At 40.0% G+C, this 13,709-nt stretch overlaps 1 long non-coding RNA gene and 1 other non-coding gene across 5 annotated transcripts; both read left to right on the top strand.

Moving 5' to 3' along the window:
- The first annotated feature begins 4,576 nt into the window (after positions 1–4,576).
- Positions 4,577–7,492, top strand: LOC118166848. Of its 4 annotated transcripts, none has more exons than XR_004750759.1 (5): positions 4,577–5,105; positions 5,387–5,545; positions 6,258–6,368; positions 6,765–6,870; positions 7,220–7,492. It is a non-coding gene; the product is annotated as an uncharacterized LOC118166848 (long non-coding RNA). The 4 variants fall into 4 exon arrangements; XR_004750758.1 differs by having other exon boundaries at positions 4,577–5,110; XR_004750760.1 differs by lacking the exon at positions 5,387–5,545 and having other exon boundaries at positions 5,086–5,105.
- On the top strand, positions 6,523–6,640 carry LOC118167288. Its single transcript, XR_004751085.1, has one exon. It is a non-coding gene; the product is annotated as a small nucleolar RNA SNORA26 (small nucleolar RNA).
- Positions 7,493–13,709: the final 6,217 nt, after the last annotated feature.

The following is a 13,709-nucleotide window of genomic DNA, read 5'->3' as shown; positions in this document are numbered from 1 at the left end:
GCATGAGCGTATTAAATCTACACTTGTGATAAGAGGATGTTAGCTATCTAACTTGTGGCCACACGGCGAATTTGGAGAGGTGAGCATGGAGCTCACCTAGGACACTGCCTCCTTTTAGAATTCCTCTTTTGCTTAGAAATATCGCTGTTTCTGGCAGAAACTTAAAGCCTGTACAGTGTTCCTGCCCTGTGCTGAGGGAGTCATTCAGAGAGGGAGAGCTGCACCTCAGCTCCTAACAGCACCTGGCAGCATGGCACATTTGTGCTTGGCTACACTTTCCAATTCATCACGCTAGAACAACATAATTGCATCCTGTTTTAGAAGATTCATAATAAAAGTAGGAAATGTGCCAGTTTAATGATTGTTTAGCACCATTTTTTGCTCTTCAGCCACAGATCCAACCAGGGAAGAAGAAACTTTCTCACTTGAAATGGGGGTGAGTGCTTTGGTATTCTGCTGGTGCTGTCATTTTCAGGACTAGAAAGTTTATTTCTGTAGCTTTTTGAAGATAAAAAAAGTGCTAAGTAAAGCAACAAATGCTAGCTGCAAACACTATAGGAACTGTATAAATAAAGAACAGTGAGCAATTCTTTCCACTCTACAGCATTGCCCTCTCGCTTCATAACAAACAACTAACCCCGTGTTTCTTTGGAGTGTTAAACAAAGAGAGGGAAAACAAAGGGCTATTTATAACCTGGGAGCGCTTATATAATTTCTTTTGAAAGGTCAGAAAATGCCTTCTGCATTTACTTTTAGACCAGTCTTTGTCTCCACTGGTTCTACACTTCAACTTTTTTATTTTACTATACAAAATAAGTACCTACCGTAAATATCCTCTTTTGGCTAGCTGAGGCTTGGACTTTCCATCTGAAGGTCTCAGACTACTTAGCAAATGTTCACTCAGACTTGTCAAATTACTGGGTGGCAAGTTAATATTAGCTTAATTTACAAAGAAAATAGGCAGCAAAAATCTAGTGAGTTGTCCAAATGTGGACAAATGAGGACAGATACATTACAAGCCCTTCAGAATACTGGGACCATAATTTTTAAGTTGGTTGCAGTTGAGAAAAAGAAACTTCAGTGCCACTTGTTGTAGAATTTTTATTCTTGAAAATACATAAATGTCTGGGTTTCTCCTATTTTTCTGCAAGGCAAGACAGTGTAAGGCAACACATTGCATAAATATTAGGCAAAATCATTTTGACCTTATTTGGGCTACATAATGCCATCAGGCTTTAGTATAGCTCAACATCAATTCAGTAGGAAAGATCAGCTCTTGGACTCTGTCAAAATAATAGGAAGTCATATGACTTGGGACCATTTAAAAGTTAAACAGCTATGCTTTCCTATAGAAAAGGAAAAAAAAAAAAAGAGAGAGAGTGAGAAGACAGTAGTAAATCTCATGACAATCCCTTCCTGATGCTACAAACATAAATTTTCCATGAAGCTTGGCCCCCATTGCAGAACAGATTGGGAACTTCAATACAGTGCCAAATGCCAGCTTGCAGCCCATGGACTAAGGCTATGGTGCCTGCTTCACAGCAGGTCAACAGAAGCCACTCTATTTACTTCTGAAGGTCTAATGATAAGAGCAGGTTGTAGTCCCACAAAAAAAAAAAAAAAAAACATGGCTGTCCAAGGAAAATGTGTGTGTGAGGGCAGGGGGGTCTGGAGTGGCCCTTAGTCCAATAAAGCCCCAACTTTCTTCTTAAAGACACCATCAGCTTTACAGCTTCTTCTACCAATTTCTTCAAATTATCTATTTTTTTTGCTTGTTTTAATTTAAAACATGGTAATTGTTATCTATAGAATCTTAGCAAGTCATATTGTTACCTACCGAATATAAAGCATGGAAGATGGAAGTTTACATTAAATTCATCTGTGAATCTAGCCAACCTTTGCTAATATAAACATTATGGCAGCTGGCAGAGGAGTACTATCCTTTCTTCTCAAAAATTCCTGTTTTACAGAAGAAAAAACATTTAGAGTACCTGACTCCATTTTTTTGCCATTAAATATCAGATTCAAAGGTCCAAAGACAGGAAAAGATAGATGCGAATGCACCAGAAGCCTACTGAGTAGACAAAAGGAGCTAACAGTTCACAGTTCTATGGTCATAACCATTAAACAATTTAATTTACAAGCAGGCCTTTACAGTCATTTTGTTGCTCAATAATGGCCTAGAGGTGTGATTATCTCACAATATCTTACTCTTGCTTTTTTTCTTCTGCTAAATTACATTTCAAAAAAATGAATTAGGAGCTTTGAACAGCAACAATAAGAGAACTTCTATATATTAGGCTATTGGTTTATTGATTTACCAAATATTAATCTTTCCTGACACACTACTTAATTTAAAATATTCCCATGTATTTCCATACAGTAGGCACTCATAGAATGGCCTCTTTATAAGGCACTTCAGCAAGTTCACCAGTGAACTTTACTGGCATTTTTCTTACCTATACAAAATGTGCTTTCAGTTGGAAAAACACTGTTTGAGTCTTAATCATTAAGTATTGCCTAGAAAGAGATGACCAAGTCTTTTAGCCATGGAAGTAATTTACCAAACAAGAAAAGACTCACTGAGGAAAAATAACAGAAAACTTCAGTTTCTAACAGAAATGTATTGTTATTTCTGCCTCTGGAAAGGAAATAACAAGTCTGGTTTGCCCTCCTCTTCTCCAAAGACTTTATTTATTATTTTTGTTCTATTCTGCAGGCTCTAATTTTAACTAACATACACACTGAGAACAAACCACAAAGGATATTTTGACAGTAGACAGGCTGAAAGTGGCACTTAGTCTATTTTGAGCACGAATTTAAAATAGCCCTTTCATTTTATGTAAATTGTGGCATAAATTAATCAAATTACACTTCTATTAAATTAGCATGCCACAGTTTTTGTTTTTAGGCACAGTCTTATTGCATTGGACACAGGATAAAAAAGAAAAAATAAAAATAAAGAAAATAAAGGCTGCTTGGTCAGGACCCAAATCTACCATGTAGATAGCTACTGACATCCATCAGCAAAGACCGATGATCACATCCAAAATTTTTCTTGCTTGGTTTTCCTTCATATCAGTGTGAAGAAAAACAGTGAAATTGAAATGAAACATTTGTAATAATTGTGTGTTTTAAGGAGCTTGGTGTGATGTTTTTGAACAAATGAAATTCTGACAGAAGTATCAAATATCAAAGTATCAATGACCTTGAGATTAAATTCATGCATCTCATAGAGTCTTTGATGATTAGAGCAATCTTCAAGACCTGAGCAGCTGGATTTAGATCACCAGAGAAACTTTTTTTAAAAAAGCAGCTTTAAATCCACTAAATAACACAGGCCCACAGCTGTCACTTATTAAAGTTCAAAATGCAAACCTCCAAATATTCTTCTTGATGACTGCATACATCAGAGGTGCCTACATCTTGTAATCAGACATAAGTCTGCTGACATCGTTGACTAGGTGCTTGATAGTTCTTCCTGGGCATGTGCAGAACCTGTTCAACCCTCACACTGGCAAAAAGCAATGGCTCAACTTCATCAAGAGGTGACCTGAGTGGGACAAGGGTAGCACATATGTAGCTGAATCTTAAGTACTGTTCTTGTAACAAACGTCCATAACTATCCTTGTCCCCCCTTGATACTCCTGTGTTTGCTGGTCAAGCTCCCATGATACCTGGCATGGATGGTAAAAACGTAAAGGCTGGTTACCACTTCATCCTGTTGGCTACATTACAAGGAAAGACTGATCTGATTTATCTCTTTGTAGAAAAACAGTCATTGCAGAGAACTCCTCATGAAATAACCTGAACCCAGGTGCCTCCAAATACTCATACCCAGGGAATGAATACCTTACCTACAGCCATGAAGACTTCATTTGAATCCTGAGGTACTCACAATGTAGGTACTGGCACATGGTTTATAACAGTGTTTTAAGCAACTATCAAGATGTAGACAGCATAGGTAACTAGAAGTGACAAGAAAATATCTAGAACTATCCCTCAGTTGCAACTATGTGACTGCTTCTGGTCTGTTTCAGGCTTAATCAAACCAACTAGCTTAGATTTGCTGTTTACAATTTAAATGTAGGGATCAGAAAGCTCTCAGAGATGGTGTGCCAAACTGTAGTTTTCTTTCCACACACTGACAGGTAGGTGCTGTTCAGGTGGCAGAGCCAAGAGGTGCCATTTCTCCCTGAGACAGGAAGCTATGAAATATCAGCAGTATACCCACTGTGTGCAAAGTAGGGATTACTACTGAGTCCAGAACTCTGTGGGAACCAAGATGCCATGGTTCTCATCTCCTACCTCTGCTACAAATTACTAACACATGGTTCGTGCTAACCTGGTTGTACTCACCCTGAAACCTCTTAGCAGTGCCAGTCAGGCCAAACACCTTGGCTGAGGGGGAAGAGCTGCGGTCTGCATCCAGCCAGGACATGGTGCGTGCTGACTCGCTGGGCAGCAGGCCTGGTGCCACCACACCTCTCGGTGAACTCCAGCCATGCTCTGGGGACCTGCATGTGACAGGGGTGGCATTAGCGATGTGCTGTAATGCCAGGGAGGGCATTAGCGGCGTGCTGGAACACCAGTGAGGATATTAGTATGGGCTTGAGGCTTTACCTCCCTATCCTTGCAGACAAATCCTAAGCCTCCTAAGGCAGGGCTTATGGGGGTTATACACAGATCAGCTGCACTTAGCCTCTTAAAACCGCTGTGCAGCCGCTACCTCACGCCAAAGACGCCTTTGATTGGGCATACTGGAGACACGCAGATCTTTAATTTGGGCAGAGCTGAGCATTGGCGTCCCAGGCCGCGAGCCCGCCGCTTCCTGACGGCGGCAGCGAGGTGAGGGGAGCAGCCCAGTCCCAGCGATCCCAGTGGGAGGCGAGGAGACCCAGCAGCACCCCAACCGTCCGAGGGCTGCCCCGAAGGGCCAGCCAACGGCTGTGCCCCCACCGCCTTTTTTCACCGAGGGGCGGTGCGAGTCACGTGAGGCGGCTCGACCAATAGGCAGCAGCACGGTGGTCTCGCGGGAGCGGCGGGTGGTATTTAAGGGCCGGGGAAGGGCTGATTGCTCTCTTTGCCCGCCAGACGCCGACGCGGTAACGTGGGTGCCCGCCCGCCGCCATCTTGGGGGGGAGGGGGCCGGGGCGGGTGGGGTGGGGCTGCCTCGAGTCTTCCCTTCATATGCGCTCTCTCAGAGCCTGGTGGTGCTCCGAGGAGTCAACACAGGGGGATAGAGCGCCTTTCCCTCACAGAAACCCAGTGTGGAGCCTCCCTCTCCGCCCTGCATCCTGTCGTGAGGCACAAGCCGCCCCTCCCTCCGCCTCACCGGCCTCTCTCACCCCCGCGCTCACCCCTTTCTCTCTTTCTTCCCCCGCAGTGCCGAGCCGCGGGGAGGATGGCGGCAAAAAGCGTCCTGGGGTGTCGGCGGGGCTTTGGGGAGCCCCAGGAGGCCGCCCTCGGCTCCGTGGGGGTGGGAGGCCGAGCCCCATGGGCCTCCGGTGCTGGCGTCTGGAGTTTCCCCTTCAAATATCCCTAGGTAAGGAGGGCACGGTGGTGAAGGGGCATCCGTTGGTCCCCCTTGGAAGGGACCCACAAGGTCAAGTCAACTCTTAAATCCCTACAGGACTTCAAAAAAATCAAAGGATAGTGGCATACATTTGTTCCCTTTGTCTAAATTGAGCTCTATAGACTGTTACTCTAATTCAATGCGGTGTGTTTTTATAAGCTTCATTAAGAAAGTGCTGGTTTTTCTGGTAACCTGCAGTGTTTGGTTGATGCAGTAGACATTATAAATGGGCTTGACTCAATAAAATGGCTTTTCAAACCAGGAGAACTCAGCTTGCTTAGATTTTGTGTCCCACCTTCTAAAGTGTTGCAACAGTAGCTTTTGATATCCCTGGTGTGCTCTTGTTACAAGGTATATGCAAGTAGGTACAAGGTAGCAACAAATTAGCAGGTAATGATCAGTCTAAAAGGAAACATCTGCAGAGTAGTGTCAACATGAAAAGCAATCTAGGCTTTAAAAACTTTATCTTTAGCAGCATATTTAAAAAGACTTAGTTCTGATAGTTTAAATAATCTGAGTAGAAAAACATGAATGGATTAAACCATTCATGTTTTGTGCTAGATATCAATTCATAACTTCAAATAAGTGACTCTCAGATCTGGAATATGGCTTTAAGAAGGTCTAATTAGGCATGTTTTATAAATTATGCTAGAATAATTATTGTCTTTCTTGTGCTATTTAGGAGACACTTAGAAATTCCACGTTTGAAATGGCCTAGATGTGGATGATCACACTTAAATTGGAGGCAGTGCTCAGCCCTACTTAGGAATGAACAATACCTTCTGCTAAGAAGGTAAGTGGGCTTTAATGTAAAGGTAGTTAAAGACCATTTTAAATCTTGCTTTTTGATAATTGACAAGTTTCAAGTTTTAATCTCTTTTGGGTAAATGGCAAATTCAGATCTTACTAAGCAAAAAGTATTATAAAATCTACTCCCCTTTTTAGCTTTGCCCTCTTAAGTCTGGCAGTGTCTTAAGTGGCCAACACAGAGGGGTATAAAAGCTCTCTCTCCAACCCAGAGGTGAGGCTGAAACTCTTCTTTGGATCATGTTGAGAGGAACACGTGAAACCACTGAACTTCAGAAACTTACTGAGTCAACTCTAGTGCATTCAAAGTGGCTTGTAGGATTTGAACTGTCATTTGATGATAATGCTATCTAACTGTTTCATGTTAATCATATATTTCCAGAGTTTTCAAGTGTGATGGTACTGCTTAACCACCTAGGATGCACTTCATGAGCTTGTGTGATAAACAGCTTGAGTCAAGAGTTCCATCTAAATTGATTGGTCTCCAGGTATGTAGTTTAAAAAAAAACACACATGAAACTAGCTTGGAGTAGTAGAAAGCAGTGTGGAAACTTAGAACTTTTAAATCTGATTTTATATGGATTAGTCAATCTAAATTGGAAAGCATATGAGGAAAGCGGATCCATTTTTTCGTATCAAGCTGGTCCTCTAGACTGGGATCTGTACTAATTGTATGAGCAAGGAAAATCCTGTCCTGTACAAATGACATGGCTTGCATTGAGAAATACCTTTGACTTAAAGGTCAGTGTCATGTAGCATGGTAATACAGTTGAATCTTAGTATGTATGTCCTTTTGTGTGTACAATGGTGATTGCAAATTAAACTTTTCTTTTATAGAGAGAAAACCAGAATGTGCAAGGGATTCGAACTGATATTAAATGTCAGCTTGTGATTTGTTGAGTGGATGACTACTGACCACCCAGGATTACTCCAGTTGTCCTCTGTAATGTGTTGTCTTGCAAGTGGAATTGAGATAAGCAATGGCTACAGCTACATATCTTCCATTATTGTTTAAACAGGAATCTAGCTATTGGTTGAAACTGAAGTTTCTTAAAGTTCTGTAATGTATTTGTGTGGATTAATTGAAATAAAACAAAGATTCTACCAGAAGCTTGTGTTCTGAAGTTTCCTTGTCTAGGTGCTTCCTGTTTAAAGGCTTAACTTACAAATCCATTGAAAAAGGCTTTCTTAATCTTCTGAATGTCTGATCATGGTTTTCTAAAGTTGAAAATGCAAAATCTGGATGAACTGCCCAACTTTTGAATTATTTCATTAGGCTGTATGTAATTTGCCTGTTGTTCAAGTAGTCAATAGGTTGTATCAAACTTGCTTAAGATGTAATAGTGTTCACTTCAGGAATCTCATTACCTGCCCATTTAAAATTTGCAAAGGAATGTCTGCTACCATGTTCCTTGTAAAGAACAACTAGTCTGAAGATCTGTGAAGAGCAGGATTGATATTGTTGCATAATTGAAAGCTTGTATCACCGAGGCCAAGAAATTAGACTTCAGCATGAAATTTGAATAGTAATTGCTATGCATTCTATTACTTGCCAATGCTTCCACAGAATGCATAAGAAAGAATTTAAGACAGAAATAACTGTTAGGCAGTTTCTATTGATGACACCCAGGTCAGTGAATTAGTGCAGGTTTAGGGTCTAACTTAAGTATCCTTGGATAGATTAAAATTCCCATTTAGCAGAAGTATGTTTCTAATTATTCTTTGCTTAAATGTCTTAAATGGGGTAAGTATTTAGTGATCTATTCATAGCCTGTCAGGCTTATCTGAAGTGTTTTCATTTTTTCATTTCCTCTGGACTACTGTACTAATGAAAAAAACTAAATTTCAAGTACATCCAAAAAGTATTTTTAATCTATGTTAAACTGATAATGGTCTTAATTTCTGTCCTGAGAACAGACTATTTTCCTACAAGCTGTCAGACATCTTAGACATTTACTCCACTCATGCTCAAGGATTAAAACCTAGGCTAGTCAGTTTTGTGAATGTGGTTTCATACCTGATCCATTCTGCCCTGTACAGGTCTTCTAGCTATTGCGTCTCTTCGGTATTTGAACACTAACTTGCAGTTATTCAGTATACATATTTTTCTAAATGTGTTGTTTTCCTTAACTTGGGTTAGTGATTATGGCGAGTTGTCTATGCTTCCAGACCTCTGAAGGAAGTAGAAGCACCCTGTGGTGCTTAGGGCTTGGGTTGGTGATTACGGCGAGTTGTCTATGCTTCCAGACCTCTGAAGGAAGTAGAAGCACCCTGTGGTGCTTAGGGCTGGAGTTTTCCTTCACAGATTAACTAGTCATGCAAACACTGGCAGTAGATTCCATCTGCTGTTCTGTCCGCAAGGTTCTCAACAGAAAAGATCTAGAGTCTGCAGTCTGTTCATGTTGACTACTTCAACATCAATGCTGGAATGGCTCTGAAATGTTTTCTCTTCTGAAAACTAGCCATTCATTTCTCTCCTTTCTATATTAAGGACTTGAGCACTCTAAAGGACCTTTCTATTTCGTAGTAGCTGTAGGGCCCTTGGAGGACCTATTTGAAGGCTTAAAGGCTTGAGTTAGGCTTTGTGCTTGCTAACTCCTTCAGAGACTTGTTTTTTGAGTCATTACTTTTCAACTTCACTGTGCATGTAGTGACAATTTTGTGTTTCTTATTCTTGGTGAGTACCATTGAATCCTTATGACTTGGTCCTTATTCACCAATTTGTTCTAATAAATTTTAGACAGGTTCTTGTTGGTATCTTACATTATAAAGCAGTGAAGCAACCAAAGGGTTTAGCACTAGCATACAAATAAAGTTTAAAATTGATAGTAATGATTAAATCAGCTCATTTGTCCTGACCACCCTGGGGCTGTATGCCTGAGGCTATGCAGTTCACCAGAGACTGATCTGTGTGAATGCAATCCTTTAAGCAAGGTTGTAATACTGGAATTTTCCTCTAGTCATTGGAAAAGTGAATACTAATGGGGAAAAAAAGGCCAGGTTTGTTGGAGAACAGTCAACAGCTTGGTTTACACAATCACAGATAAGTATTAACTAGCCTTGTTTCTGGCTAACTGGCATCAAGACAGATTGTCATAAACTTCTGTATGTATGGTTTGTATGTTAGGCATTGTAAGAGAAGCTGGGGAGGGAATAAAGATGGATGAGAGCTACTACATAGCTCTTAATCTGTGCATTTCTGTTTACTCTGGCTGTTTGCAAATTTAAGAATGCTGCTTTGGCTTTTTGTTGACTAAATCTGCAGGAACGTTAAATTTGTTCAGCAAGACCGAAGATAGCCTGTTGGGCAGGAGAAGGGAGGTTTTTGCCTGTATTTAGTGTTTTAGCAGACAGCTGACAAACTGTCTTCCTACTTCAGTTCTTACTTCAGTTTCCTACTTAGAGTTCCTTTTAGTAAGTCGTTACAACTGATTTTGAGACTTGGTAATCAAAGGAAATGCAGATAAAGATGAAGTATGCAATGTGCTTATGGAGTAGCCTCGTACATAGCAGCACAACAGTCATAACTTTTAAAGGGAGTCTAAAATGATCTTGGCTGGGAGGTTCTTTTATTAACTAGGAGGAAGAAGAGGGGACAAGAACAAGACTACGGAGGGAAAGAGTGGAGCACCTTGTTCAGAAGAGGAGATGAGGAAAGGTTCTGTTCTTACATGAGAATGGAAGGTAACTCTTGCTGGAAATAAGCATTTGTACTGGTTTAGTAATAGGCTTGTTCTTTGGTGTTTTTTGTTTTTCTCTTTTTTAAGCATTTGGAGGATTTGTTTGGAATGTGAGCAGCTAGTTCAAAAGTTTGTTAGGCCTGTTTTGGAAAGAGATTTTAATAAGGATTTTCATTCTTTCTGGGGGAGCTTTAGCCTCATATTTTAGCTCATTAGTATATCTTGCTAAAGTCATTTAAATTTTATTTAAACTTTAGGAAGATTTAGACCAGTGAGAGTGAGCTTGTGATTCTGCAGCTGGAAGACCTAGATTCTGGTTAATCCTGAAACTTTATTAAGTGAAAAACAGCAAAATAGCTGTAGGGTGAGGATCTAAGCTGGATGCACTTGTGCCTAAAAAATGAGTGTGCATCCCATGCATTCTGGTTTGGATCTGTGCAAGCAGGCATTTCCTACAAAACTAGAGTTTCCTTTTGTATTCATGAGATATCAGATATGTAGAGAACACATTTTCTTAAAACTTTCATCATTTGGGTTCAGAAGCAACTGGCACTGGATTCTTCAACACATTGATACTTTTGTTTATCTAAGTAAAGGTGAAAGCTGCACGACCTTCACTGACATTCACTGCTGCAAAGAGGGTCTCTTCTGTTCAGTGGACTTTGATGTAAGGATCAGAGATTTCTTCACATGCTTTGATATTTAAGTTCTATGGTTTTGACTCAATGCATGAGTACTGAACACTATAATACTGAAAAGTCATACTCTTTCAGATTAAAGCATAGAAGCTGAGAACAGTGACTTCAGATTTTATTGCACATATGTTTACTCTAAGGCACGAAGTTAATTTAACCCACAACATATATTTTAAATTGATTAAGCTCTTGAGCAGTAGTAATTGGAAATAAGTAGAGTCCTAGGAAGAGCACTGTACACAAGATCAGAGGATGAAAACATGTTGGGAGTTCCAGCTTTTAGCACTTCCAGGGTTTGGAGGCAACAAGAGATGCAGGTCCCTAGTTTGTCTCATGTGGTAGCAGGTGAAGTCACTTGTTATTTGCTTATTTCCTTCTCAGTGGTATATTGCACACCAAAGCAGAGGTGGTATGTGGCCTATGAGTCACTGTTTTTCAGTCCTCCTCCTGAGAAGTGAAGGTGAACTTGAAGTTGTATAAAGGAATTTAGTTTAGGTTTTATTAGTGCTTCTGCCATTGAGCCTTATTACAGTTGATGTAGGAGGATGAATCCCAGCTTCTGTTTGGTTATATCATGATCTGTCCCTTAAAAATAGAAAATTATCTCATGCAGTTCAGAAAGTGGAAGAAAATAAGAGTTCTATATAAAAAAATATCTGCAATTTATCTGCACACTACTCGAAAAGTTTGCCAACAGTAATGTCCCCAGGATTTTAGTACTGAATCTTATTAGATTAATGCTTCATTCTTTTTTCCAAAGTGTAAACTTAAAATGCATAAACATACTTTATTAGGAAAGTAACCAGAAGGGAACAAAGCCAAGTAAACTATACAGAAGGATGAAGTTTGTTTCCAGAAATAATGTGCTATCTCCTACATACCCAGACTCATACTGATTTCAGGTCCAGTATGGCATAAACTTTCTAGGATTGCTTTTATGCTGCAGTATGTCAGTATTTTTTTTTTTTTTTTTTCCCCAGCTACCCATGGTTTTCCTCAAAACTGCTGTTTTAGTCTTTGCTGTCACCATTTCAGTTTACAGGTTGGTTATGGCCTCTGTCCTTTGTGTGGTATAAAAGAAAAAGATAAAAAGAAACAGAAAATAAAATTTTAAACAAAAAGAAACAAAAAAAACCAGCTTCTGTGCTGCTGCAGTACAAGAAAACTGGTCTTCAATCTAGACGCACACCTGCTATCAAGAAAAGCTAGAAAGGGGGGGGGGAAGTACAATGACAGTTCTCATATATGTAGTAGAAATGTTTTAACTATCATATGTCTCTACAATAATAGTAATGTGAAAATGATTAAAAGGCAACCTTAAGAACTATAAGAAGAGATTAAACGTGTCCTGGATTCAAGTCATTGCTGCTTCTCATACTGCATAATGAGTATATTTATTGGAGCTGAGCATCAACTGGTTAGAAAAAGGCTTTATGGAATCCTTTTAGTTGACTACAGCACTCCTTGCTTGTCTGTAATTGATGGCAAGGCATACATCACATTTGGCTGTATGCAAAAAGATGCTGCTACATCACTACTTGCTGTAGGGAGAGCACCCCTGTTTCAGGTACCTTAACTGTAGGTGCTGTCTTCCTAGCATTGCAGATGTGGTCTGGTCCCCCCCTGCATCGCGTTGCAGCTGAGAGGTCTCCCTGATGGAGGAAGGTCCAGTCTGTGCTCTTGGTCTGACCTGGAGAATGATGCTCCATTTACTACATCTTGTGGTTAAAGGAAACTGCTCTCCTAATCATACAAATAAGCAACAGCGTGATGTATTTTATGGTTACCTCTGCTTTTTCTTCCAAATTAATGTTTTATTGATGTATCTGTTTTGACTCATGGGAAGTATTTCATGCCTTCTCACCCGAATTGAGACAAGACTGCAGTATGTCGATGTACTGTGAGCCAAAGCAGGAGGCAGAAGTAAAGGTACTCCTACAGATTGGTCCTATTAAGCTCTACACCAAGTCTCTCATTCTTCCCAGGCTCCTCAGGCTGCAATTTTCCTCTGCAGGAGCCATAATTTTCACTCATCATGGAGCTTCCTTCCTTCAACCAATTTAGGAACACTCAATAGACTTACCATAGTATCAGAGGTTTGTTGTTACCGTTTCTCAGAAATGGCAAACAAAAAACTACCTTGAATTGACTGGGAATATGGTGAAGCAACAGATTTTAATAAATGCTAAAAATACAAAATTAGAGGGGCTAAACAAAACAAATCTAAGTTTAAGATAGGGGAAAATATCAGCTGTGCCTTGTAGCTATCCAGACAACTCTGATTACAATTTCCAACAGTGTTAAACTGATTTTTCAAATCACCAAAAACATCATTTTTTCTTCTCGTGCCTGGGAGGATGCATGTTTTTGAGGTGAGCAGGAAGAGAAAACAGATGATTGCTACTGTTGTAATTCTGTAACGAAATCAGCACCACCTGGCTTATGCACTATGTAATCTGTAGTCGAATATTTTTATAAACTTTCCTTGAACTATTTTCTCGCTTTCTTTGGAAATTGCTTAAAAGAAAGCACATGAAGAATTCATCACAAAACACCGAGAACTCAAGTATTTTTATTTATGCCACTTAGAGAGGGGCTGATGGTTTTCCTTCTTGACTTGAATTATGACTAATTGTTTGCAGCTCCAGTTATCAGACCAGTGTTCTCTGCAAGTTATTGGTATATTCTAGATATGAAATAAAAGGGTAAAGAAAAACAGGGAAGATACCCCCTCTTAAATACCCCACACATCTCTCACTGCTTCACAATGCTATGAGCTCTCACTTCATGAACTGTAAGCAGATCCTGCATTCATGTAGTAAGTAACAGCTGCCATGTAACCCTATTTTTGTGGAAAAAGAAAGAGGGTACTACCATTGTTGAATTTTTAAAGAAAACTCTTACAGGTGTTCCATTTTTCTTAGAAGATGTCATCCAGGTAAACTGTAGTGT

Source organism: Oxyura jamaicensis, chromosome 4 (genome assembly GCF_011077185.1).
Source record: "Oxyura jamaicensis isolate SHBP4307 breed ruddy duck chromosome 4, BPBGC_Ojam_1.0, whole genome shotgun sequence".
Classification (NCBI taxonomy): domain Eukaryota; kingdom Metazoa; phylum Chordata; class Aves; order Anseriformes; family Anatidae; genus Oxyura; species Oxyura jamaicensis.
This window is presented reverse-complemented; position numbering and strand designations above follow the sequence as displayed.